Below are 27,932 nucleotides of genomic sequence, written 5' to 3'. Positions count from 1 at the left end.
AAGTGTAAACATCCCAATTAATCATTAAGTGGGAAGGTCTATGACCCATGTGTGTAATAGTGGGTGATGAATCAGAATCAAACTGACTTCCCCCTGGGCAGTCCTAAAACAAAGCTTCAACTGTGATTAGTAGATGTAAAATTAGGGGAAGGCACAGGAACTGATGCAAAAGAAAGTGCCTTTAAAAGGGAATTACAATCTCCTGAGTGGGGAGCAACTTGGACTTCATCTTCTTCTGGAGTTCTGAGTAAGAGTTGGAGGCTGGTGAAGAATCTGCTGACTGGATCTGAGACTTATACTTTGGTGAGACTGTTATTAAATCTCTTCTTTTGTACTGACATATGGTGAGTGAAAAAGCTGACTCCTTTCCTGGATTTTATAAAGAGACTAGCCTCAGGAGAGACCTACCTCTTGAGAAACATTCCCCAGGTCCTCGACTTTGCTGAGGCCTCTCCAGTTAAGGACTAATTCTCCATGCCTAGGTTGAACTAGGGGTCAGGAGTAAATTACTTAGTGCTTAGGCTAGATATCTTACCTATTATCTCTCCGATTTTCTTACTTCACTCTTTCCATATTTTGTAAATAAATTGTAAATAAATCTCTTTGGAATAAATTAAATTCCTGATGACCCTATTCTTAAATAAGGCAGTCCAAACTTTTAATAAAATAACCCCCTTTTCACCTTACAAATTCTTTATTCATTCTTTCAACTTGGCTGGAGCTCTGGGGATGATATGGTGTATGAAATTAAGGAGTTACCCCCAAACATGAATAAATTTGAGATGAGATTGAATCAGTAAAATAAGTTCCTTTATATGAATCAATACATGCTGGCAGGCCAAAATGAGGAATAATTTCTTTCAAAAGTACTTTGGCAACAAAAGTTCCTGTGGCATGAGCACTAGGAAACACTTCAGGTTACCTGGTCAACTGATCTACTATGACCAGACAGAATTTATACTGTCCAGCTTTTGGCATAGAGATAAAATCAATTTGTAAATGTTTGAACAGTGTGGAAGCAAGAGGATGTTCCCAAAAGCTTTTCCTTGAAAAGTATGTTGAATAAAGGCCTGGCAAGTATAACAAACTTTACATACTTTAAAGATTATAGTAGTTATACCAGGGGCTATCCATACTCTTTTAATAGAGTCCACAATGCCCTGAGGGCCACAGTGACCATTTTTATTAATAAATTAGCAAATTTCTTGATAAAAAATTCTAGGGAACAGGGTTTTTCCTACAGATGACACCCATACACCATTAATCTATTTTGTTTTAAATTTTTGCTTCCATTTTCCCACTTTTTTGTCATTATAGAAAAGGGATAGATCCAAATCAGCAATAATTATCTGTGCCAAAATTAATTAAGGTCCTTCTAAAGCTGTTAGTTTGGCTGCAATATCTGCTTGGTTATTTCCCCTGGAGACAGGGTCATTACCACCTATGTGTGCAGAGCAGTGGACAGCTATGGCTTCAGGGAGCTGGATGGTAGGAATAAGTTCAGTAATATGGTTTGCATTGTAAATACATTTTCCAGCTGATGTTAGGAATCCCCTTTGGAGCCATAACATGCCAACAGCATGACATATACTAATGGCGTAGTGGGATTCTGTGTAAATTGTGATTTTTTTTATCCTTTGCAATGATACAGGCATGTTTCAATGCTGTGAGTCCTTCCCCTTACATTTGAGAGTAAGCAAGAAGACCAGAGAGTATAAAATTCAGTAACTACTGCAGCTCCTGTATAGCGCATGCCATCTCTCATAAATGAAGAACTATCTATAAATAATATTAAATCTGAATTATGCAATGGGGTGTATATTAACAATGGGGTGTATATTAAATCATTATGAGGTTTATCAACAATGGACACTAAAGATGTACAATTGTGTAAAGGTTCTCTGGAAGTTGGCAAATTGGGAAGCAAGGTTGCAGGATTAAGAACTCCACATAGTTTTAGTGTGATATGTTCATTCAATATGTTTATCTCATATCTCATAATGTTTTGATCAGTAAATGCCTGTGTCCTATGTCTTAATAACAATGCCTCAACCTCATGTGTGCACATTATGGTCAGAGGGCATCCCATTACTAGACTAACAGATTTGGTTACTAATGAAGGTGTGGCTGCTACTCCTCTAAGGCATGGTGGTGCTCTGGAAGCTTGGTCAAGCTGGGCTGAATAATAGGCTACTGGATGTTGATCAGGTCCCAAAAGTTGAGTTAGAACACCTGAAGCTAACCCTTTCTGTTCATGGACATATAAGGTAAATGGTTCATCATAATTTGGGATATCTAGAACAGGGACAGACAGGATAGCCTGTTTTAAATTTAAAAGAGCTGTTAGGTGTTCTGTTTCCATTTTAAGTGGTTCAGGGACCAAGTTTTTTTTGTGAGTGCTGCAACTGGTTTAATGATTTCCCCATAGCAAGGGAACCACTGCCAACAAAATCCCATTGCTCCAAGAATTGCCCTCAATTGCTTTTTAATGGTAGGAGACCTTAACTTTTGGATACTTTCAATATGCTTAGGAGAAATTAAAAGGGATCCAGGAGTTAAAATGAAACCTAAATATTATACCTTGTGGAGACACCACTGAACTTTGTCTTTGGAGACCTTGTGGGCTCTCTTATGTAGCTCTAAAAGGAGTTGCTTGCTATCCTCTTGGTATGCTATAGCATTTGGTGAAGCCAAGAGCAAATCATCCATACACTGAATTAAATGACTGTTTTAAATTTTATGGCATCTGTATCGACAATTAAGAATTATGTAAACAAAGTCGGGCTGTCCACCAACCCCTGAGGCAAACTAGCCCAGGTCTATGCTAAACCCTTCCAGGTCAAAGCAAAGATATGCTTGGAATCCTCATCTAGGTATAGAAAAGGAAGCTGAGCATGAGTCTACTACTGTAAAGCATGTAGCTGTTCTAGGAATAGAAGAAATAATAGTATTTATGTTGGAAACTACAAGGTATCTTCTTATTATAACATGATTGCTCATAGCTCTCAAATCCTGGACAAATTTATAGAGATGCTTGCCATTGGACTCTAATTTTGGCTTTTTAACAGGCAGGATGGACATATCGTGTTCATATTTACAGGTTATTATGATGCCTTGGTCAATCAGTGAATTTATGACATGGGTAATGACATCAATTGCTTCCTTCAAAAGAGAGTATTGAGCAATGGAAGGAGGTGAGCTAGATTTTATTTTAATTTGGACAAGGACAGCCTATTTAAGTAGGCCAACATCAGAAAATGATGTGTCCTAGAGAGACTCACAATATATCCATTGGAATCTCAAAACTAGGATTCTCCTTCATGTTGTGAGTATCTGAAATAAGAACAGGGAGTAAAGTTAAGGAATCCTCAGGCAATTACAGTGACATAGAGCCATCTGGAGAGCAAATTATTGTGGCCTTAAGCTTGCATAAAAGATCTCTCCCCAGCAAATTTATTGGGTATCCAGGTATTAAGAGGAAAGAGTGTTCCACACTAAGGGGCCCTACAGACACTATACTAGGGAAAAGCTTTGGAACCTTTAGTTATATTCTTGATATCCCCACTGTGTTTACTGAGCCAATGGAACTGCAATCTCAATCAGGTGCACTCTTCAATACAGACTGGGAAGCTAGAGTGTCCAAAAGACAATCATAATAGGTGTTACCAACCTTTAATGTTACATGGGGCTCATCAGTATGTGGGGATCAATGGATAGGGACAACAGGCAGTAAGTTCTCAGGGTCAGGAAAATCAAAGGTTATATCCTCTGATTTCTGTGCCCCAACCCTGACCCATACACTTTCATAATCTTTGGATAGTTACTTGGGCTCCTCCATGAGGGGAAGTAGCACCTTGGGTGGTTCTGAAATGAGCTGCACTCAAGATATACCCTTCTGGGGTCATTTGGTATGAATTGAGTTGTCAGGTGCCTGATTTATATTGCTAGAATTATTGTCAGTCCTAAAGTTGCAATTCCTGAAATCATTATTTTAATTATTATTTCTATAATTGTTTCTATAAGAATTTTTCTGATAGATAATATTTCTTACTGTCTGGAGCAAATTCTTACAGTTCATCATTATGTGGCCCTTCTTGATAGAAGTGGCTGATAAGGGACTGATAGTTAGATAGATAGGAGAGGGACAAGTGCATTGGTTAAGCATCATGCCCTTTGTCTAGTTTACCAATTCTATGACTTAAAGAGTCATTATTTTATGCATGGCTTCTATGAGATTATTCGTCTCTTCCTGGTTTTCTTTATGGTCCTCAGAGACATAAACGACAGTTCTCTTCAACTTGTCAAGATCCATCTGAGGCCACTGTGGGCAATGCTTTTTAAAATAATCCTGAATGACCCTGCAAGAGTTGTTGACAAAGTGCCGTTTGATTTGTTTACTATCTTTTTCTTTAGAAATATCAAGGTCTAGGTACAACCCCCAAGCTTAATGAGCTTATCCATGAATTGTGAGGGTGTCTCATCATCAGATTGTTTAAACAGGGGTCCCCAAAAGTTTTACACAGGCAGCTAGTTCACTATCCCTCAGACTGTTGGAGGGCCGGAGTATTAAAAAAAAAAACAAAAAACTATGAACAAATCTGTATACCACTGTCTGTGATAGTGGAGGCTGTAGCACTGATTGTGATGGGCCTCTCACACCTTGCAGAGGTCCATCACCACCACCACTATACTGGGCAGCAGTATACACAGTGGGGAATACCCTCCCCCAGATTGCCACTTACCATGCTGACATCTTCCATTGTGCAGCCACATAATCGTTTGCATAGCGCCTCGTTCTCATTCAGTTACTCTCAGAACAAGGTGCCACACAAAGGATTATGTAACTGGAAGTAGTACTGTACATGAGTGCTGCCACATACAGAGCTCCTCTCACTGAACACCAATGAAAGATGTGCCCCTTCTGGAAGTGCGGTGGGTGCTGGATAAATGGCCTCAGGAAGGCACATGTGGCCCACAGGCTGTAATTTGGGAACTCCTGGTTTAAGTCTTTCAAATTTGGTCAATGCTTCTCTATCTTCAGGGCATTCTCGCATTACTGTTATAATGTCCTCCCTGCAATGATATAATTGCAAATGGTCCTCAGGATTGTTATAATTCCATTCAGGATCCTGAGATGGCCAGTGTGTTGCATTGTGCCCTTGGACTTTGTTAACATGAGAGATGATCTTACTTTTCTCACTTTCTGTTAGAAAAGCCTTGAGGAAATTTTCAACATCCTTATGAGATGAATTATATTCATCTTTTTTTTTTGTTACTACAATTGGCTTGTTCTCAAAATGAGGAATATTAAAATTTAATTCTTGAAAAGTGCAAGGTATATAGTGTCTAAGGGTTATCACATCCCCATTGTGTCCTATTTCCGGCACTTCCCTTAAGGGGAAAACTTTTACAAAGGACTCATTCAATGTTTGTGGTTTCATCGAAGTTGGCTGTGGGGATACTGAGGCAGCATAGATAGGAACATGTATGGTAGAAGGACAAGATTTCCTCAGAGCTGAGATAGGTCTTGGGATGGGAGAAGGGACAGGAGAAGATGGGGCATAGGAAGAAGGATCAGGGGAGATAAGGTTGGCCAGGAGTTGCAAAGCACAAAAGAGATGTTGCAGAGTATGAGAGAAAAGGATCTGTACCAGAGATATAGGAGAGGGATGTCCTGAATTTTGGGAGAAATAGGATTTTCCTCTCTTAGTGGTCCAGGAACAGGCTTATAAAATTTAGACATGTTTTGGATGAGACCACCATTTGTTATTGGACCATGTAAAAAGTATATAAAATTGCCTAATTGAATTTGTATGTCTTGCATTTCAGCATTAATTTTTCATACAGTGGCATTTTTGTCTTAATAGTGAGGATCAGGAAAATAAATTTTCCTAGGAACATAAGGAAAAGGAGGTAATCCAGAACCTTAAAGGTTCATAATTGGGCAAAAAGCAGGAGGCTTTCATGCAGAGTAGCATTCATGCTGTGTATCATTTTAATCAAAAATGTAGATGAAAGGGGGGAGAGATCATTTTAATGTACATTTATTTATTTATTTATTTAAATATTTTAAATTTATTGTTATTATTATTATTATTATTAGGGGTAGGAATAGGGCAAGGGGAGGGATATTTAGCTTATTTTATTTTTCATGATTTTGTTGGATTTTTTTTTGTAAAAAAAAATAATTTTTGAAATCTTTATGGTTTTGTTACTGTCCTCTGGTGGCAGAAAACAGCCACTGCAGCTAAGCAGAAAAGAGGGGAGGGGAGACAAGGAAAAAATAGTGCTCGATATTGTCCTCTAGTGGCCAAGAGGTAGCACTAAAACAGGGATAGTTTAGGGGCATGGTTGGGGTTGGGGTCGGGGTAAGGGGATAGGGTCTGATAGAAACAAAAATGGAGGATATGACTACAAAACCAGGCAGGGTTCAAGTCTGTGTTTGTCCCAAAAGCAAAGTGACTCCTGAGGAGAGATGGGAGTAAGGCAGGTTTGGTAAAGTAGAGAGGGAGCTAGGAGTTAGGCTGGGTTAGGTGAAAAAGGGTCAGGACCACCTTGCCAAGCCAAAAAGCCTGGCTGAAATTGTGACAAAACCAAAGGCCTGGCAGGGAAAAGGACTCCCCTTCCATGCTGGCCTGGGGTTGGGGGAGGGAATCTTTTAAGCTTACCAGTAAACAGTGAGGAGGAGCAGGATCCATAGAAATGGCAAAAACAGAGGTGTGGAGGGAGTGGAAGCCTGTGGCTTTGAGGCAGAGGGCAAGGAGCAAAAGCACAAATTCTAGTAGCTTGTGAACAGCAGAGACTGCAAGCTAGTAGTATTTTGAAACAATGGGGGAAGAGTGAGCTGCAACCTGGTGGCTACAGCAGCTACAAGGGCTTGAAACCCCCCAGGAGAGAAAATAAAACTCTGAGTTGTTAAAAAGCTTTCAGTTAAAATCTTTTCATAGGTGCCAGATTGTAAAATTTAAAAATTAATATTCAATTCTCCAAGTATTATATTTAATAATATTTATTAAATTTAACTTGAAGCAAAAGGGAAAGTAAAAGAATAGAGAAACTGAGAGAGCTCCCCCGCCTCCACATGGAACAGATAGAGATGGGGTCACGTGAACCAAAACTAAAAACTCCAACATTATCGTGACATGCATACAAGCAAGGAAAAGAGGAAATGTAGTCTAAGGGTTCAAGATTCTAATACAGAACTTAACCTTCAGAAGCTGAGAACTTAAGCTTCAGAAGGTGAGAAGTAGATCCCACAGACATTGTCCCCCTGGGCAGTGCTAGACAATTTGGAAACTGTGATTGGCCCCTGTGAAGAGGGAAAGGGACAAGGAGCCAACATAAAAGTCACAAAATCTTTTGGCTTGAGGGAGATTGTCTTTGAGGAAATAGTCTGAAGAGGGTGTCTTCTGGAGATAGTCTTTGAGGCAGCCTTACTGAAGACTGTAGCTTGGATCATGGGCTTGGAGCTTAGCTTCAAATTGAATTATGACTCCTGCACTACTTCATTGTTGAGTGAAAGACTGACTATGTTCCTAGTTTCTGAAGAGACTAGCTTTCATCTTGGAGGAGGCCATGTGGTTACTTACTATCTGCCTTCCTGATTGAGAGCTATTTAATCTCTGCCTGAAACAAGCAGACCCATAGTAACATTTAGGTTGATAGGATATATAACTTCTCTATCCCCATCACATTTCTCTTCTTTATTGTTTCCTCTCTCTATTTGTAAATAAATTTCTGACTCAAGATGTAATAAATATTGGCGACCACATAATTTCATGTAATTATTGTCCAACCATTAATTTTCACCTTTACACTGCTAAAAGTAGATCATCTACATATTGAAATAAAATAGAAGACTTAAAAATGATAATAGTTCAGACATGTTATAAAAATTAACAAAATTAAGTTGGGCCCTCTAAATACTCCTGAAGCAGGCAAGTCTATTCCTACTATAAATTTTTCTAGTAGAAAGCAAATATTTTCTTAGAATTTATATGCATAAAAGTAGCAAAGAAAGCAGAAAAGAAATCTACCACTGTAAAACATTTAGCCTCACTAGGAATTGAAGAGATGATAATTTGAAGGTTTTGGCAGCCCTGAATGCCTAGGTATATATGGATTATTTGCACACAAATCCTGTACAAAATGATAAAAAGGCTTCTCATCTGGACCTGGCTTAGGCTTTTTTTTTTTTGCTAGAACAAGAGAGTTATATGGAGACTAAAATGGAATTGTTATTTCCTTTTTAATCAATATATCAATTATGAGGGCTATTTCTTCAGTAGCTTCTTCATTAAATGATATGGAGGAATAGAAGTTGGCGAGGGTTGGAGGTGTGCTAAAGAAAGAACATTTTGCAACAAACTGAGAGGTGCATACATCAGAGTGAGTGATTGACAGGAGCACATAACTAAGAGTCACATGGGAGCCTAAGGCTAGAGATCTGGGGAAAGGTTCTATGTCCCAACTGACATACTTCTCTCCTGGAAGGACCTTGATTGGAAAGGTTTGAAAAACGGGTTTCTGCTTCTCCAAATAACAACTGAAGAGAGAGAGAAATCTTTGAATCTGGCTGCTGGCAGCTTGAGTAAAGCATATTAAAAACACTCTTCACCTCTGGACCTGTTGGACACTAATCAACAGAAGATACTGGCCCTTTTGATTGAACTCCATGTGTGAGACTTGGTTATTGGGGAAACTTACTGATTAGCTGAATAAGATAGTTTTAGATAGATTTATAAATATTAGAGAGTAAGATAACTTGTAGAATTTCTCTTAACCCCTGTTCCTTCCTCCCCTTCCCAAACAATAAATCTGAATTTTTAAATTTGTTCCCTTTTGTTCATTCCTCACCTAATTCCTATCATAACGAAGGGCAGTGTTTCTTGTCCTGATAGTAACAGGAATGACTGACTTAAGCAGACCTATGTCAGAAGAGGATGAGGCCCAGATAGATTGAGGGATGTCTGCTGGAATTTCAAAAGCATAGACTTCTGTCTTCTGATATCAAGGAGAACTGGGAATAAAGACAGTGAATACTTGGGAAAATGTAGAGAAAAGGATCCATCTGGAGAGCAAGATATTATAGCTCTGAGTTTATATAAGAGACCTCTTTCTAAAAGATTTGAAGATGATTCAGGTATAAGGAAGAATAAATTTTTGTCTGTGAAACACCCTATAGACACAAGCAAGGGGAAAGCTTACAGTCACTCTGAGGTTTCCTTGACACCTCAAACACATTTTTTTCAAAACTCTTACCTTCCATCTTGGAATCAATATTATGTATTGGTTCCAAGGCAGAAGAGTGGTAAGGACAAAGGAATGGGCATTAAGTGACTTGCCCAGGGCCACACAACTCAGAAGTGTCTGAGGCCAGATTTGAACCTAGGACCTTCCATCTCTAGGCCTGGCTCTAAATCCACTGAGCTACCCAGCTGCCCCCCAAACCATTTAAAGAGTTAGTGGATGTACATTCATAATTGGGTTTGCTCACTAAGAGATATGGAAGCCTCAGTATCCAATAAACAGTCATATTAAGTGTCCCCAACCTTAAAGGTTACATGAGGCTCTTTGCTAGGGAGAGGGGAACATATAGAGACAAATAGAAGTGGATTATCAGAGTTGGCAAAAGAAAAGTTGCTATACTCAAGCCACAAAGTCCCTTCCCTTTCCTCATACTGCCATAAATCATGACTCCTCTGACAATCCCTACAGTGACTACACTTCCCCTGAGGAATACTATGGTAATATTGTGAGAAGTACCAGCTCTGCTAAAGCATCTATTAGTATTGTTTCTAAACCCTAATTCTTTCTCTTACAATTTATTGTTATGTGACCTGGCCTTCTATTAAAAAAAAAAAAAAACTATTCACCCTCTAGGTTTTTGAGCATTACTAGTTGTTCAAGTCTCATAAGGGAGCTATAAAATTCTCAACTGTAGATGTCAAAATAGAAGCCAGAATAGATATTTCCCTTTCCCTGCCTTGTTTTTTTTTATTTTCTCCTTTTCAACTTTTTCATTTTCCTCCCTTTCATACCTTTTGAAAACATATACAGTATCTTTCAATTGTTCTACGTTCAGAAGAGGCCAATCTGGGCAGTGCTCATAAAAATAGACTCTAATTTGGGGGAAGGAGTGATACTTGAAATGACAACTTATATGAGCATCAGTGACTTTAATAGAACCTTAACTTGTGTATCACTTAACTGCTTTGCATTCTCAATCTTAAAACTGATTGGGACATTAATTATCCTTTTGTCTAACATGTTCAAATTTATTCCAAATTTTGGGGTAAGCAGAGAAATCCCCTATTTCTTTTAATAGAGCTTCTCTAGCATCATGAAATCTTGTATGGTCTTCAGGATTACTGAGGTCTCATTGTGGGTTCTTCTAATAGCCATTGTTTCCCACTCTCACCCTCAGGATTATCCGGATCCTCAAAGATTGTTCACCTTTCTCTTTCAAAGAGTAAGATATGCAGGGGATCCATTATATCAATTCAGCAACCACAATGGCAAGATCCTCGTCAAATTTAAAAGTATCTTTCTTCATATTCTGAAATTAGTGGTGCTGAAAAGGATGCATTGTTTTAGCACAACAACATTCCTTCTATGATCATGGATAATGACTTCTTTCAGAGGAAACATGTTCTTTGAAGAATCTTTATCCTCTAAATCTAAATTCTGAGTGGTGACAGAGAGATAGGGATGAAAAAATTAGAAGAAATGGAATTGTAGGGGTATGGAGGTTGGCATGGAGGAGGGGAGAGGAATAGAGATTGGAGGGACTTAAAGGAATGGGATTAGAGGGTCCTGGATGGTGAAAGACGACTGAGGAAGGTCCAGGGTATAGACAGAAAAAATGTTGAGTGTAAGAAAGTATAGCTAAAACTGTAGGTGGGGGCCCAGAAAGGAAGAAGAAGGAACAGGCAAAGCAATATGGGAAAAGACCTTAAAGGAAGAAGGGACTATGAGAGGGGAAGTAAATAAAAATTTAAAGGGAGATTGGAGAGAGATTAAGCTATTTGAATCTTTGTGGAGGAATCCAATAAGGCCTCCCATAAATACAAATAATTCATCTCTTTGGGATTTTTATCCCCTATAGTTGATCTTAACCCATTCAATGACTCAAAGACAAAAGAACCATATCAAAGGATAAAGTTGGTCTCCTGCTTGAGTAGTTATATTTTTAAACCAGTTTTTTTTTTTTTTAACAAAACTTAATGGCTTTCTTTTTCTTCAGTCCTGTCTCCACTGGGAGTTGCCCTTGCTCGAAGAAAGGTACAGTCTTCGTAAAAGGAATTCCTCATGGAATAGTGTTGCATGTGCAATCCAAAAACTGTTTTTCCTGAGTTGTAGCCTCCAAGAATCCCTTTCTTCTAAGAATTTTTAATCTTTTTGCTCCAAAGGGTCCTTATAGTTCATCTAAATAGCCTATCCACATCTCAGTTTGTTTTTTAAAAGGAAATGAGGATTAAAAAACTGAAGGTTATCTCTTTCTTGCTACTATATTCTTAAAATTAAGTTTATAGTATTATTTTAATTTTTTTTACTTTTCCTTTGCTGATTATACCTTTACTTCCTATTTCCTCTCTGACCAAAAAGAAAACATTACTGATAAACACAAACACAAACACAAAAACACACAAAGCTTGCTTACAAGAAATAGATATACAAAAGACATATTGAACCTGAGTATCTTACCCAAAGTTATTACTTAATGAATCTCAGGCTCCCAAGAACTAGAAACATAAAATTTCTACCTTAAAGATGAGTGCATCAGAAAAAAAAAAATGTTGCATTCTTGAACCTGAAATTTTGGTGTGAAATGTCAAAGAAAAAGTCAAAAAAGGGAAGAATTCAAATTACCAGCTTTATGATCACCACTTGAATTGAATAAAATCACTAAAAGGCTATGTTATTATTTTATTTTAAAATATTAATTTATTAATTAATTGCTCAAGATTCCTTATTAGCTAGTGGCCTCCCTCCACAGTTCAAACAGATAGTGGGAATCAGAAGAAGAGAGAGAGAGAGAGAGAGAGAGAGAGAGAGAGAGAGAGAGAGAGAGAGAGAGAGAGAGAGAGAGAGAGAGAGAGAGAGAGAGAGAGAGAGAGAGAGATACAAAGCAGCTAGACTAGGTGAGGGGAGAGAGATTGTTTGGGCAGAAGAGAAGAGTAAATAGAGGTTGACTCCTTGAATATCTTTACTGTAAAAGGTTTCCAATTGGAAAACAGGCATGTAGGAAGTGACCTCAACTCCTCCCTCACCACTTCTTCATCACAGGAAGAGGTAGGCCTCTGTAGTACCCCAACATACTTGCCAATCAATCAGCAACTTTTAAGTTAATGAATCAAAAACTTAAATACTCCTACTTAATACCTTACCAGTCACGAAGTATAGGAGTTCACAAGTCATTTGCTAGAGTGGGTGATAACCCCAGAGGCCACTGCCTCGCCCCTTGGGCAGTACTAGGCAAATGCAAATTGAATGTCTGTGATTGGTTCCTGTAAAGTGGGGGAGCAACAGGAAGTGACTTTAAGAAAACTGCTATAAAAAGGCCAGCTCAAGGATTCAGTGATGTGCTCTCTGTGTAGGGGAGCCAGACTGGAGGAGGAGACTCTTTCTCCAGATCCTGCATTATAAAAATTAAAATTAGATCTAAATAATGAAAATATTATATTTTAGGAGGTTTACTAAATGATTATTAGACATCAAGGAATAAAGAGGATACAAAATAAAAACCATGTGCCCATAGCTGATTAGCCATTTCAAAATCCCCAACTTACCACACCACCATGATTGCTGCATCTTGCCAAAGAGGAAGAGCAGGGCTTCCCCCTGGATATTTATTCCCTGTCCACAGGAAGTACATAATGACAGGAAGTCAGTGTGCTCTCAGGAAATGTAGTTCCCCTTTAGGGTAACAGATTTTCAATTATAAACATGGGCTTGCAATGGTGAGTGGAGTGGTTCCTTCCTTCGTTCTTCAGTGAGGAGACCCTCTCTGCTTGTTGGTGCTTTGGTGAGACACTCCCTTCAGTGTGAGTTCTGGTGAGATTCTTGGCAGTCTTAGTCTCATGTGCACTGAAGGTTCTTGGCAGATTCTTCAGCTTCTCCTGGCTCTTAGGATTTCAGCTTCCTAATTAGGACTTTGGATTCCAGTGAGATTCGCATTTGAGGTCTGGAGACATTAGTATTAAACTTCGGGTATTTATAGCTAGGCAGTACTTTCTGTCTCTTTATCCCACTTTCATTCACTCTTTCCACTTTTTGTAAATAAAGCAGCTAAAAATCATTTTGAGGGGACAGCTGGGTAGCTCAGTGGATTGAAAGCCAGGTCCAGAGATGGAAGGTCCTGGGTTCAAGTCTGGCCACAGATTATTTCCCAGCTGTGTGACCCTGGGCAAGTCACTTAACCCCCATTACTTAGCGCTTACCATTCTTCTGCCTTAGAATCAATACCTAATATTGAATGATTCTAAAGCAGAGGTTAAGGGTTAAATTTTTTTTAAAATAAAAGTCATTTTGCCTTAAGCTATAATATTTTTGACCACAATATTATTTTAGAATTCTCGTATTTAGCATAAAACCTAAATTTAAATTCTTACAATATTAATCCAATAGACCTTTGTTGAAATGATACTAAATATTTGCTCATTGCATTAACAATTGTTTGTTAATAGAAATCTGGCACCACAGTACAGACAGAACTGATGTTAAGGTAGGTCAGGCAATTTATGAACTTTTTCTAATTCTGCCTGAGAATTTTGATCTTAGAGATATCATTAAGGAGTTGACAGTAGAGAGTGATTACTGGAAATTTTGGACTTCTTCAGCCTTTGAAGATAAGGAATTGCTTAAAGATGTGGGGGTCCTTCTAACCAAAGGAGACCTTCCTACAGAGAGAGAGAATGTCATTCTTCAATCTAGGAATTCCACTTCATGTATGCATAAGAGTGAGGTTATGCCCTCTATGATGTATAGATATCTTAGGTTAATAGTTGGCATTTTTACTTGATAATGAACCATGTTCCCCTGAAGAATAATCCTGAAAGCTTTGGATTAAACAGGTAAGAGTGCACCTGGGAGAACTGAAGGTCCCTAAACCAGCCTAAATGATGCGACTAAAAGATAGCATAAGGGAAATAGCTGAAGCCACCTCATACAGGCAAGGACAGATGTTACCTGGCATGAATGTATACAAACTGTTTGAGGAGGCAGATAAAAAGATCACTATGCTAATTTTGTTTATAATACTATGCAGTACAAAGGAGAAAGACTTTTGAATCCTTTCTTAAGATTGAGAAGTGTGTGCAGAGACTGATACAAATAGCTGACCCTGTGGATGCTGACAATTCAGGTAAAATTACAGTTATGGGTCTTAGTATATGACTCTCATACATCTGATATCATCATATCTATGCAGACACAGAAAGAGTGGCCAAGGTTAAATACTCCTGAGCTTCATAGATCAATAAAATCCCCAGGATTCAGCCTTAGCACACTTGAGGACTCCTTGAGTGTGGGCTACGGGAATATAGCAGGACAATAGAACCAACTGGTAGAGTTGCAGTCATAGAAAGTGAGACAATCAGATAAGAGATGGAGTAGTGTACCATCCTATTCACCTTGAAAAGACAGAGTACTAAGGGAAGGCAGAAAAGCCAGACATGAGAATTTTTCTATCAGGGAATCACTGGAGAAACAAGTCCATCTTTTATTATAGTTGTAAACTAGATCACCATACTCTCATTTGATGTACTGGCAAAGAGAATCTAGCATTGGTCATGAGGGAATTAAAATCTTCTGAACCAGCATTGGGAAACTGGAGTGGAGCCAAATAAAGAGGTTATTCTGGGCCCCAAAGACGCTGATAATATCATTATTTACTTATGTTTCTATTCTACCTGAACTCGAAGGACTCCTATGGAGGTGATAGTAAACATTGAGAATGTGGACTGCAATGCTGTCCTGGACAGTAGATCTGAAGTTATCAAGAAGTTCCCATTTTTTATGACAGGTATTTTAGTTAAATAAGTTTAGACTGTACTAGAGCTTGGACTTGGTGGTTTGAGTAATAAGTATAACCCATACCTGAGATACATCCATGTAAGTGTGAAATTTCCCAAGGAATTTATTTGTCAACAAAATAGTGGACACTGTGGCTCTGAAACTCTCCAACACTCACTAGAACATCAGCACTAATTGGAATTAATTCTGATCCCTTTTAAAATTCTAAAAGCATCCTGCAAGAAATAAAGGACTCACAAGTTAGCTGAACAATGGAAAACTCACCCATATAAAGTTATTGAGACACTGGGGCACTTGCATGTTTTCAAAATACTCCCAGAGAATATAGGAAATCCTATTAAAATTATTTACTGTAACCACTTATTGCTCATAGAAGAATAGTTGGATCCCTAACAAGTAGGTAGAAAGAACTGATATATACTCACCTTTACAAAGGCTGAGGAAAGGAGATGGTCTACCATCTGTACAAAGACTTTCTGACTTGGATATAAGTGATAAAGGTAAAGGACCTGATGAAGAAAATGCTTTATATTATTACAGGGCAAAGGAATTGAACCCAGAGGCAATGTCTTGCCCACAACTGTTATGGAGACTCCTTGGATATCGATTTAATTCACAGACCACATACTGACTGAAAAGCTGGCATGGCTGATAGCTCAGGTTTAGGCAAACAAGTCTATAATACTCTTGACAATCAGCCTATAGGAACAACTAGTTCAAGTTTAGGAGCAAAGAGATTAGTCAATGACAAGAGAACTAGGCCTATTAGACGGGTCCCTGAGCTGCTGTGCTATTAGAGGAAACCCTAAAGATGTAGCTACACATGTTTTTAGGTAACAAAACCAGAATTTGCCCATGTGAAATGTGCCTTGCTTATAATTGCATGTGTTTAGGGCTCTAAATGTGAATTACTACACGTTTGAGTGCATTTGTTCTTTGTTTTGCTGTTGTATTCATTTTGTTGTTTTATGTTATGTTCATTCTGTAGCAATGTCAGTTAACTGCTTTGCATATACAGTTATATTTATATCTAAGCCTATTGGTAGTGTTATTAGTGCAGCTCACTAGCTTTGCCTAACCACATAGCCAATCTTGATGCATTTGATTGATTCCTGTGTACCATGGGCAGGCATACACTTTCAGAATGTGCATGTGCCATGTCCTATATGTAGTTACTCGTGTTGTCATTGAAGTATCCTCCCAGGTGATGTTCCGTATAATGGCATGTCTACTCTATGTGCTTAATGTGCATTTGTTTTATTTCCATTTCAACAATGCTAAAAGTTGTTGAGGAAAGTCGCTCAAGTCTCAAAGCACCGAGGTTTTTGTTTATAAAGTACTGAAACAGGTTTTAGTCTTGTTCCAGCTAATATTTACAAAGAACTCAAAAGAGTTCTGGCCCAGGGAAATAATGTGACCTGAGCTCCAGAGTCCTCTGGCATGAGAATCTGTCCTCGCTGGTGAAGACCAACGTCCTGTACTGGTGTGAGATCCAGGCTCTTGGCTGCCTCTGGCTTCCAGTTTTTAGAGAGATGGATATCAACCTCTCTTTAGCCCTCTGAAGAGCAAACAGACTGTAAAGAAACCAATATGAAAAGAGCTGGAAATCTATGTCACATCCATATCCTCAGTTTGCTATACTGGAGACTTCAAAGAGGTTTCCTCTTTGTCTAAGATCAGAGACTCTTGGTTGAGCTGGATTATTTCTCTTTCTAAGGGAGAACTATTTCCTCTGAGTATTGTCTGATATATATCCTCATACATATACCTCCTCTGATTTTTATATTGAAAACAACTTGGATAAATGGATTTATTTGCTATGTGTATTCATTGTGTAACTGATATGTGAGAGGAAGGTCAAGCCTTGGATCTAAAGCATAGTGTTTCCCTTTACCTATAAAGAAAAAGTGATCAGGAGTTAAGCTTGAACCTTTAAGTTATTTCCCCTACACTACACTAAAAATATTTAAAGGAACAGATGGTTATTCCTAGCTATTCCCTTTCTCTAAGAGCAGCGTCAAGCCTTTGACTCCAACTTCTGGCAGTAATTAAAGAAGAAGGGGAGGGGGAGGAGATGCCAGATATGTTTATTATTGCCTCTTTCTGAACCGTGAGCCATGTTGAGATAGATAGAATACATGAAGAAAGGCAAAACCTGGCTCCTGCCCTCAAGAGGCTCATTCCAGCATGTTGTTTTATAGATAGATTCTATATTGTTCCAACTATATGTGGGTGCATATATGCATATATACACTCATAGTTTGTAGCATGTTCTTATATATACATACATATACATATGTATATATTTACGTGTGGTGATATATTATATATTGTTTGTGTGTGTATAACAAATACACCTGCATACATAGGGACAGTTAGATGGCAGTGGTTAGAGTGACACAACTGGAATCATCTTCTTCAGTTCAAATATGGCCTCAACACTTACTATCTGTGTGATTCTGGACAATTTACTTAGCCCCTTTTGCCTCACTTCTCTCATCTGTAAAATGAGCTGGAGAAGGAAATGGCAAACCACTTCCATATTTTAGCCAAGAAAACTCCAAATGGGGTGATAGGCTCATAGTCAGACAGAAATAAAATGAATGAACAAAACTCTCTGTCTGTCTGTCTGTCTGTCTCATATTTCTCTCTATATATTTATAGGTATACAGACATATCTGTATACATATGCATGTGTATATACATATATGTAGAAACTCAATACATATGTGGATATATGTGTACACATGCATATACATATAAGTATTACATGAAAGGGAATATCTGCAAGTAGGTACTAGCAATGGGGAAAAGGAGTGGATGGAGGAGAGTAAGAAAAACCTCCTATAGGAGGCAGGAGTGGCACTAAATCTTGAAAATAGGAGGGGAACCAGACACAAGTGATAGCCAGCAAAAAAGGCACAAATTTAAGAAATGGAACATAGTGTATATGACAAATAGCAAATAGGACAATGCTATCAGAGCATTAATAGGGAAGTTAAGTGTGAGAAATCTAGAAAGGCAGAAAGGTGACAGGTTATAAAGAGCTTTAAAAGAAAAACAGAGGTATTGATCATGATAGTAATAGGGAGCCACAGGAATTTAGGGGAATGATATGCTTAGAACTATGCTTTAGGGAAATCATTTTGGTAGCTGATTGGCAAATGGATTGGAATGGAGAGAGATTTGAGGCAGGGTAACCAAGAAGAAGGCTATTTTAATATTACAGGTAAGAGATGATTCAATAACCTATAGCAGAAAGGAAGCTGTATGAATATAAAGAAGGAGGCACATCATAAGTGGGACACTCTCTGGGGGCAGGAGTTTGGATCATTTTCATAATCCCTTACAATTCAGCATTTTTGTAATTTGGCTTCCTGATTTATTTTATACTTCTCTTTTCTCTCTTTCCTAATTTGTTAATCCCGTTCCCTTCATTTTCAATAAAAAGATATTTACTTGCCAGATCAATGCCTCATATTTCTTTCAGTTAAAGGAAACTTTGTAATTGATCACATGAACTTCTAAAAAACTCGTTGGTTCTCAAACACTGTTTATACCAATTTCCTCTTTCCTGATCTCCCCTATCTTTCCAGAGCCTGGACTTGTTCAACTATAGTTCCTTTGTTCTGGGCAATGATTTAGTTCCTTGAGATAAGTGAATCATTTGTGAATGGAGCATGAGAGTTATATGTTCAGAGGGGGTGGGATGAATGAAGAGATAACCACGATAGTTTGCTCACTTTTTTTCCTTGCCCCAAATGTTCCCCCCTGTGTTCCACCTCTTTCTATAAATCTTGCTAATTTTTCAAGTCCCCATCTCCCTAAATTGTTCCCTAACCACTAATGCCCATGTTGATGCTTTCCCTGAACTCCATCTGTTCCATATGATTTAGTATTTTATATACTGTCTTTTGCTGCTCTCAAATTGTTTCATCTGTGTAAGTCTTGCATTCCCCAAAGAGTCAGTCAGCTCCTTGAAGGCAGGAACCATGTCTTGGGCTTCTCTTGTATCCCCCATGGCATATTGCATGTTCTCAATAAATACTTATTGGCTTGACTTCTAATTAGTCAAGGAAGGCCTCTGGGAGGAGTTGAGACTTGAGAATTTGAGGGGCCTTCCCCATCCCCATGGATTAATGTTCACCAAACAAAGCTGTTGAGAAGCAGCATCTCTGGGATGAGAAAGCCGAACTTTGGCACCATTTCTAATATTGCACATAGTCTGTACTTTCAGACTGTGATGACTTTGGGGCATATGTTTGCAGTCACTAGGGAAAGGAAAAGTTTGGAGAAGCAAAGCAAAAGTCGTTTTCTGCCTTAGGGATCTTAAGTCTATGTTCAGCTCAGTTAATTTAAGTGTTTAACTTTTACTGGTTCACTTAGGAGAAGTTGATTTAAAAAAAAAAACACTAGTACTCAATTATTGTATGACCTTTTAGGGGATTTAAAAAGAGACTTGTCATTGGCTTCAAAAGTTTTCCCTGCCCTTTCTTCACAGGAAGCAAAACCTTCCCTCTCTTTAGTAATAGTTCCTTGTTCCATAAGAAGTGAGGCTTCTTCTTTCCCTTTAGGCCTGGTTTTCTTTCACTTCAGTGCATGTTATTTTGAAAGAGTTATTTGAAGTATAGTAAACCTTTTTTCTTTAAAAAAAAAGACAGTGTGAAGGGAAAAGAAGGAAAGAAATCACTTTTTGGAGTAAATGAATGCAAACTCTTTGAATTGAAACCAGTACATTTCAAGGAAACAAAACTTTAAATGTTCAGTTTCTCACCTTTCTTTTCTGGTTAGTATTATGTCATTTTGTCCTCCTAACCATTATGCAACCCATATAAAGATCTATATAATCAAATTACAAGCAAAGAGAAGAGGGTAAGAAAGAAATATTTAATGTCCCTAACTTGTAGGATGCCATCCCTTGCCCCCAACTTCATCCTCATTATGTTCCTCTAGGCTCACCCACCTTGAGGTGATAGCCTGGCCAAATATCTCCAAGTTCCTGATTGTGATGTGAACATATCTAGACCCATATGGATAATCTCCCTTGTATGTAATTTAATTTAAGAAAATCATCATATCTCTTTTTTTTCCTCCCTTTTTCTGTGTCAGTCATTCTCTCTGTCTGTTGGTCTGTACCTGTGATTTCATTCATGTAGTGGATTGACTCTCCGTGTGGAAGCTCACAGTAACAATATAGATTTGCAACTCATCTGCAATGTATAAAAATTCCCCTAGATCACTGAGAGGTTGAGTGATTTGTCCATGATAACAGCTATGACAAGGCTTGACTATTCCCCAATTGATAAATGGACAAGGGACATGAATAGGCAGTTTTCAGATAAAGAAATCAAAACTATCAATAAGCACATGAAAAAGTGCTCTAAATCTCTTATAATCAGAGACATGCCAATCAAAACAACTCTGAGGTACCACCTCACAGTTAGCAGGTTGACTAACATGACAGCAAAGGAAAGTAATGAATGCTGGAGGGGATGTGGCAAAATTGGGACAAGGATGCACTGTTAGTGGAGTTGTGAATTGATGCAACCATTCTGGAAGGCAATTTGGAACTATGCCCAAAGGGCTTTAAATGACTCCCTGCCTTTTGATCCAGCCATACAATTGCTGGGTCTGTACCCCAAAGAGATATAAAAGGAGAAATAATTGTACAAAAATATTTATAGACATTGTCTTTGTGGTGGCAAAAAATTGGAAAATGAGGGGATGCCCTTCAATTGGGGAATGGCTGAACAAATTGTGGTATACGTTGGTGATGGAATATTATTGTGCTCAAAGGAATAATGAACTGGAGGAATTCCATGGGAACTGGAACAACCTCCAGGAATTGATGCAGAGTGAGAGGAGCAGAACCAGTAGAACATTGTACATAGAGACTGATACACTGTGGTACAATTGAATGTAATGTACTTCTCTACTAGCAGCAATGCAATAATCCAGGACAATTCTGAGGGACTTATGAGAAAGAACGCTATCTGCATCCAGAGAAAGAACTGTGGGAGCAGAAACACAAAAGAAAAATATTTCCTTGATCACATGATTTGATGGGGATTTGATTGGGGATAAAGACTCTAAATGATCACTGTAATATAATGGCAGGTCAAGAATGGAGTGTGTCCCCTGTTGGGTCAGTACCAGAGTGAGGTAGAGGTGGAATGGAATCAAGTATAAAGAGAAAGGGGATGAATTGATTTCCCTCTCTCTTCTCCCTGGCAAACCCTACTCTGACTGCCATCAAGATCACAAACTTCTGTTCCCGCAGACTTATTATTATGGTAACAACAGTTTCTTTCTGAGGAGAGAAATGTAACCTCTCTCCCCCCCCCCCCAATCTCCCAAAGTCTCCTTCCTTTCTTAGATACTATGAAGCCAGTCTCTTGCTCTTAAGAATAGCTGTTTATTCTAAGAAAACAAATAAAGGGGTAAGGCAATTGAATTGAAGAATAAAGGTAACAGGAAAGAGGGAATGGGAGGTCCTTAAAGTAAGTGAACCCCTTCTTCCCAAAGTCTGGTGAGATCAGGGTTTGCTTGCCTGACCCCCTGGGGTCAGTTATGAAGATGTCTTCACTTTTCTAGATGCCTTGGCTATTATAAGTTCCAAGACTTTCAGGGGATTCAGAGAAATTCTTCTTATAGTGAACAGCTTCCAGTTGAAGTCCTGTTCACTTACCTTGTTTCTCTGGAAATTGGGTCAAGGGTCACAGGAGGAGAGTTCTGGTTCAGAGATCCACTCAGATCCTCCTTTCTGTTAGGCTTCCCAGAAAGAAGTCCCCTCTCCAGTTGTCCAGATTCTCTTACTTCCTCTTCCTTTCTTCAGAATTCTCTCTCCTTCCTGCCCTTCCCCTGTTCCAGCTGGTCCTTCAGCATGCAAAATCTGCTTCTCTTTTCTTTTTGACAGGTTGAGTCCAATTCCTCTCTTACATCGCTCTATTATAAATATTAATAATGTGGAAATAGGTCTCAATCAATAATACATGTAAAATCCAGTGGAATGGCTCATTGGCTACGGGAGAGGGGAGAAAAGAGGGGAAGGAAAGAACACAAATCATGTAACCATAGAAAAATATTCAAAATTAATTAAATATTTTTTTTAAATAAACCCTTACCTTCCGTCTTGGAGTCACTACTGTGTATTGGCTCCAAGACAGAAGAGTGGTAAGGGCTAGGCAATGGGGGTCAAGTGACTTGCCCAGGGTCACACAGCTGGGAAGTGTCTGAGACCAAATTTGAACCTAGGACCTCCTGTCTCTAGGCCTGGCTCTCAATCCACTGAGCCACCCAGCTACCCCCAATAAATAATTTTTTTAAAGGACTTGAAGACAAGACTTTCTGATTCTATGGCTGCCTATAACACAATGTCTCTCTTCATATCTCTAGATCAACTCAGTAAGCATTTATTTAGTTCTTGATAAGTAGATATGACTCAATTTAGCCATTTGTAAAATGATAGCTATATTAAGATGAACTTTAATTTTCTTCCAGCTTTGACAAACTTTCATCTTCTGTGATCTATGATCACAAGGGGCAGCTAGATGGCTCAAAGGATAAAGAGCAAGACCTGGAGAAAATGAAGGTCCTTGGTTCAAATCTGACCTCAGAAATGTCTTAGCTATGAAATTCTGGGCAAAACACAAGCCCAATTGCCTAGCCCTTAATGTTCTTCTTCTATGGAATGAATACTTGGGGGAGAGGGGAGATCTATGATCATCCCCTTTAATACTTACCCTTTCCAAGCCTTCCTTTTTTAAAATTAAATTCAACTCAACACTCCTTCCTTTCTCATCAGTATTTTATATACTATGTTGTTTGCTTATTTTTAATTTTGAACTTTTTTGAGGTTGCTAAACAAGTACCTTTGTCTTACCAAAGGTTGTTATATTTACCCTCAAACAGAAGAAAAAATTTAGTAAGATTAGTGTTATTCTATATCCTTTTACAGTATCATGAACTTACTTCTTCAGAATCTATTTTGTATTCAATAAATGCTTAATAAATGCTGTGGCCTACCATTATCTGACACTGAACCATACTCATTTTGTTGGAAAGTTAGAAACTAACATCCAATTATTGTCAAGTATAGTATAATGGTACCAATGCATAAAGCAATTGAAATCTGTTCTAAATCCTTGTTCTCCAGACATTCTTCTCAGAGTTACTCTTTGGTATAGGTGAATCTCACAAAGTATCTTCTGAAATGTCATTTATGACATTTTCAAACTAAGTGAATGAAAAAGGGATACATTAAGTAATTACTAAAAGAAAAACACTGTAAGTTTGCTTTAATGCTGAATGCTAGAGACAAACAAAATTTAAGCAGTCTCTGTCCTCAAGTAGCTCTCAATTTAACAGGACAGATAATCCAATCTAATAATCCAATAAATAATTTAAGCAGCACCTATTTTATGCACCTGACCATATGCTAAGCACTAAGGAAAAAGTAAATAAAAAGACAAACCGTGCCCTCAAAAAGCTCATGGTCTAAGCAGCAGATACAGAATAGAAGCAGTGGAAAATGTGTTTCTGCTCTCTATAAAGGAAAGCAGTAGGAGGAGTTTGGTACTGTGCTTTCCAGTCCTCTAATGAATCAGAGGGGAATGCATGATTATGTCAATCAGTATAGTTATCCAGTACACCAATGAGATTAGAAGGATAAGATTATCTTGGGAAGTTCATCTTATTCAGACAGAGACAACCCATGGAAATATGAAAGATTTCAGTTGTAGTCACAAAGACTGAAATATGGAATATGATGAGGATTATCTTGTAGTCTTAAAAATGAGGCCGTGGATAGGGGTGTCTCTAATCAACCTAACATCCTATTGATACTATTCTACCACCTCTTTCTTATCTAAACACACTTTGCAGTCCTTTTCTTCAACTTGATTATATCCTTGCCTTCTTTTTCCAGCTTTCGATTATACGAAAGAGTCATTTTATTAGGAAGTAGTTTAACTAAATTAAATAATTAGGCAATAAAATACAAGTAATAACCATACATCTCAGAACCAGCCACCATACTCATTCCTCCTCTACCCAGGGTCGAGCTTTGTTCTAGCCGATCTAACACTAAAGTGAAAGAAATAGAAACTGACATGATCGGTACAAACCCACTGATTCATGTTATAGCAAGGAAAAATGCGAACTCTTTAAATATCATAATTACTGTTAACACCAACTGAAAGCTGCAGTTTTACTCTGTAGTTCAAATTTTGCCAAAATGGCAACTGCTACTTATCTGGTTCTCCATTCTTCTAATTTATTATTTCCACAGGACCGCTGTCCACTTTTCCAGAAGAGTCTCTGTTGCAAATAGCAGGGGACAGCTCATCCTTACATATCTGTGCAGGTACAAAAACAAACAAACAAACAAAAAAAACTACTTACAGTTCTTCCCTAATTTTTCAGCAAAGATTGTGCCCATAGTTATGACATGACTTAATTTCTCTCTGTCCCTTCAATCTTTAACTTTACTGCACCAAGTGAAATCTGTTCATTGTCATATATAGGAACCTGGAAAAATATTTTCCAGACACATATACTCTCACAATCCCAAAGATTGCTCAAATATGCAGTCCATGGGGGAAAAAACATGGCACCAGACTCAGTCCCATTACAAAATTAAAAGTGCTGATCATCAAAGGCTTAATAAACAAAGGGGTAAAACAGAATAAACACTGTTAAAGAAATGTAATCATATCATACATCAATTATATTACATCAAATTTTAATGAATAAGAAACAAAAACCCCAAACTAAGCTCCTGGGAGGCAAGTAATATGCCCAATAGCTCTGTAATTCTCTTAGAAAAAGAAAGAGGGGGAAGGAAGGAAAGAAGGAACAAAGGTATGAAGGGATAAAGGCACAAAGGAATGAAGGAATTGAGAGAGGAAGGGAGAAAAGGAGGGAAGGAGGAAAGGAGGAAAGATAAGAGAGAGAAAATAAATAGAGGAAATAAAAGGAAACACAAGAGCAAGAAGGGAAAGAGGGAGAGAAGGACCAAAACAGAAGAGAGGGAAAAGAGGGAGGGAAAAGGAAAGCATAAGGGGAGAGGAGAGAAGGATGGATTTAAGTGCTTAATATGTTCCAAAAACTGTACTAAATTCTGGAAATACAATAGAAACAAAAAGAAAGACAAATACAAAGATATGCTCACAAAAAAACTTGCATTTTAATAACAGAAGAAAAGAAAGAAGGGGACCCTAAACGGTTGAGGGAAGATAAAGGTATGGAGAGGAGGGACATGGTTTGGAAGTACAGAAACCAAGAACAGGGCAGGGAGGTGAATAAAAGCACTGGAAATTTTATTTAATAAACTGTTGATAAAAGTTCATAAAAGTGGGTGTGAAGTTACTGCTGCTGTTTCTGACTGTGACTGATAACTATGATAACAATGATATGATAAGAACGATAATGATGGAAATGTCAGTTAAAGATAAGTGTATCAGTCTTATGTTTCTTAAATCTCAACTCCTTAGTCTTAGAAAATATCTTTAAGGAAAGACAAAATGTCTATTTTGTCCTTTGCTGTCATTAGTGATGGTTTCTTCAATGCAAAGGATATAATTTCTTATGCATGGCATTACTTTATTCTCCTGATGATTGCATGTGTCTAAGGAATGGACAGTCATTCTTTAAATATGAAAGGATTGTTTACTCTTTATTGCAAAGTGAGTGCAGGTATAAATCTGTATGATTATCTGTAACACTGAGATTTTTTGGTTTTAGGCAATTCTGAATTGTCAAAAGGGGTTTTATCACTTTGAGGGACATTATTCATCTTCCTAAACAGAGCACTAGGTTGTGCTTTCTGTGTATTGTTCTTTAAATTGTTTAAAAAAGAGATCTACACACATTAAATTCAGATGGAAAAAGATTATTTTGAGTGAAACAATTGGTCTGAGATATGTTTAGTTCCTTAATTTGATACTCTTTACAAAAGCATATACAGTAAATAATAAAGGGTATTATTTCATCCTCCTATGTTATTATCAAAACTTATATCATAATGACTAGTATAAAGATTCATTATATGGAAAAGGAAATAGAAGCAAAAATATAAAACTTCAGTGCCTCAGAGAGTAGAATTTAGAAGAGATGGTAAAGGGATTAAATAAAAAAATTAGGATTGTTGTAAGCAAAAACTTCTGAGCAGTTAAAACTATCTACAGGTAAAATGGATCGCCTAGTGGGGTACCCTTCAGTACAGGTCTCAAACAAAGATGGCATGATAATTTCTCTGATATGTTTTAAATTAAATTCTTGTTCTGGCACTTGTTGGAAAAAATGATTTCTTAAGACCCTTCCAACTCTAAGATTAAATGTTCTCAACTAATTATGGATGTAGGAAAGCAGTTTAATTATTTCTCCTGAGTTAACTAGTTCTCTTTTGCTTTCTACACAAAATTATTTTGGTTACAAACTTCACCCTACAGTTTGAACCCAGATAGTCTGAGGTTTTAATTGTTTTTGTACACTTTTTGACTATAGAGTATTATATTGTTGTTTTATGACTGTGAATTGGGAAATATAAAGAGTGGAAGATGACCTTACCAATGGTCATTAGACTCTGAAATCCTTCAGAGCAGGAAGTGCATTTTATCTTTATTTGTATCCCTGCATTTATCAGAGTGCCGTACACAAAGGTATTCAATGTTTCTTGCCTGTCTGAATGACCCAGTGAGAATAGTACATTTTGAGCATAAGTAAGTTGTAATGCCTTACAAAAAGGGATTATGAGGAAATTCTAGAATAAGGGAGATATGTATGATGAGAAAATAATATGGTTAGGTGATATAGCAAGAACAGGGCATAATTGATGGATAGCTTATGTGCTGGTGTGGTGTTCTCAAATCAGAACTAGAGGAATGCCTCCAACGTATTTGATGGAACCACTATGGCAAACTTATGAAAGAACATATTGAATGGAGAAGCAGGAATGCATTATGATCTACATCACTGGAGGGAATAATTATATTAATATGAACACAAACATTATTTCAGTAAATCTAATTATATGCTCATACAACTACAGCTCTCCATTTCATCCACAAGTAAATTATAAATAAATTTCTACATGTTTTGTACAAATCAAATCATTCTATTTATAAGACATTTACTTGATATGACAGTATAGAATTCCCATGGGGAAAAAATGGAAATGAGACAAGTTGACTAACTGAATGAATTGATAATGCTTCTTACTGATGACTATTTTCTTCTTAAATTCTCTGAAGTCAACTACTTTATAATGTGTTGTGGAATGGCCTCAGAGGCAATGTGATATATTGGAAAGAACATTGAATTAGAGTTAGGAAGTTTGGATAACAATTGATTCTACTTCTTTTACCTTTTTAATAACTTGACAGTTCATTTCACCTTTCTGGATCTATGTTTCCTCCTTTGTAAAATAATGAGGTTGGACCAGAAACTTTACAGCGTCCTTTCTCTCTGATCCTATGATTCCAGGGCTTTCTCCCCCATTTTTCCTTTATTTTTAAAATATTGGCATTCAAAATATATAGGATATATCTAAGAGCAAGAGTCATTATGTCCTAATAGAAAAGTCATCAAACTGTACTACCAAACAGTTTTTAGAAGAAGAAATACAAGTCATAAACAATTATTTGAAAGAATGATAAATATCACTTATAATTAGTTAAAATGAAAATTAAAGCAATTCAAAAGTTTTGCCTCACATCTGTAGCAAGGGAAGTTGCAAAGAAGTTGCAAAGATTGATTGACAGCCCTCAAGCCTAGATTTTAAGAGCTGGCTGGATGAAGATTCTAAGTTGTTGGATAGCTTTTCAATTATCTGTCTCTGAAGCTGGATTCAACACAGAAGCTGTGAATCTGAGAGACTCTCTGAATCAACCATCTCT

At 37.7% G+C, this 27,932-nt stretch overlaps 1 long non-coding RNA gene across 3 annotated transcripts in view; it reads right to left on the bottom strand.

Moving 5' to 3' along the window:
- Nucleotides 1–12,033: 12,033 nt before the first annotated feature.
- LOC103105067 (uncharacterized) overlaps nucleotides 12,034–27,932 on the bottom strand; it is a 110,547-nt gene continuing 94,648 nt past the window's right edge. For all 3 annotated transcript variants that reach the window (XR_008911180.1, XR_008911181.1, XR_008911182.1), the window contains one exon: nucleotides 12,034–24,392. This is a non-coding gene — a long non-coding RNA (uncharacterized LOC103105067). The remainder of the gene's footprint in view (nucleotides 24,393–27,932) is intronic.

This window comes from Monodelphis domestica, chromosome 4 (genome assembly GCF_027887165.1).
Source record: "Monodelphis domestica isolate mMonDom1 chromosome 4, mMonDom1.pri, whole genome shotgun sequence".
NCBI classification, from domain to species: Eukaryota; Metazoa; Chordata; class Mammalia; order Didelphimorphia; family Didelphidae; genus Monodelphis; species Monodelphis domestica.
Note: the sequence above shows the minus strand (reverse complement) of the source record. Positions and strands in the feature narration are given on the sequence as shown.